The sequence below is a fragment of the Etheostoma spectabile genome, unplaced genomic scaffold, assembly GCF_008692095.1.
Source record: "Etheostoma spectabile isolate EspeVRDwgs_2016 unplaced genomic scaffold, UIUC_Espe_1.0 scaffold465, whole genome shotgun sequence".
Lineage (NCBI taxonomy): Eukaryota > Metazoa > Chordata > Actinopteri > Perciformes > Percidae > Etheostoma > Etheostoma spectabile.
This window is the reverse complement of record NW_022605616.1, coordinates 115,508-115,772: the sequence shown is the minus strand read 5'-3', so window position 1 is coordinate 115,772 and position 265 is coordinate 115,508. Positions and strand designations below refer to the sequence as shown.

The window sequence follows — 265 nt, the reverse complement described above, 5'->3', positions numbered from 1 at the left end:
AATGACAGATTAGACATTTGTATAATATGTCACAAAAAATTAGATTTTATTTTCATCATTTACACTAATCAAAATAACAGAAAACAAAAAATGGCGTCTGTAAAAGTTTGGGCACCCTGCAGAGTAAATACCTTGTACTGCCCCCTTTGGCAAGTATCACAGCTTGTAAATGCTTCTTGTGGCCAGCTGAGAGTTTTTCAATTCTTGTTTGAGGTATCTTCGCCCATTCTTCCTAACAAAAGTCTTCCAGTTCTTTGAGATTTCT

At 35.1% G+C, this 265-nt stretch overlaps 1 long non-coding RNA gene across 1 annotated transcript in view; it reads right to left on the bottom strand.

Annotated features, from left to right (window-relative positions):
• LOC116686766 (uncharacterized) overlaps nucleotides 1–265 on the bottom strand; it is a 20,132-nt gene that overhangs the window by 19,735 nt on the left and 132 nt on the right. The gene's annotated exons all lie outside the window — the stretch shown is intronic.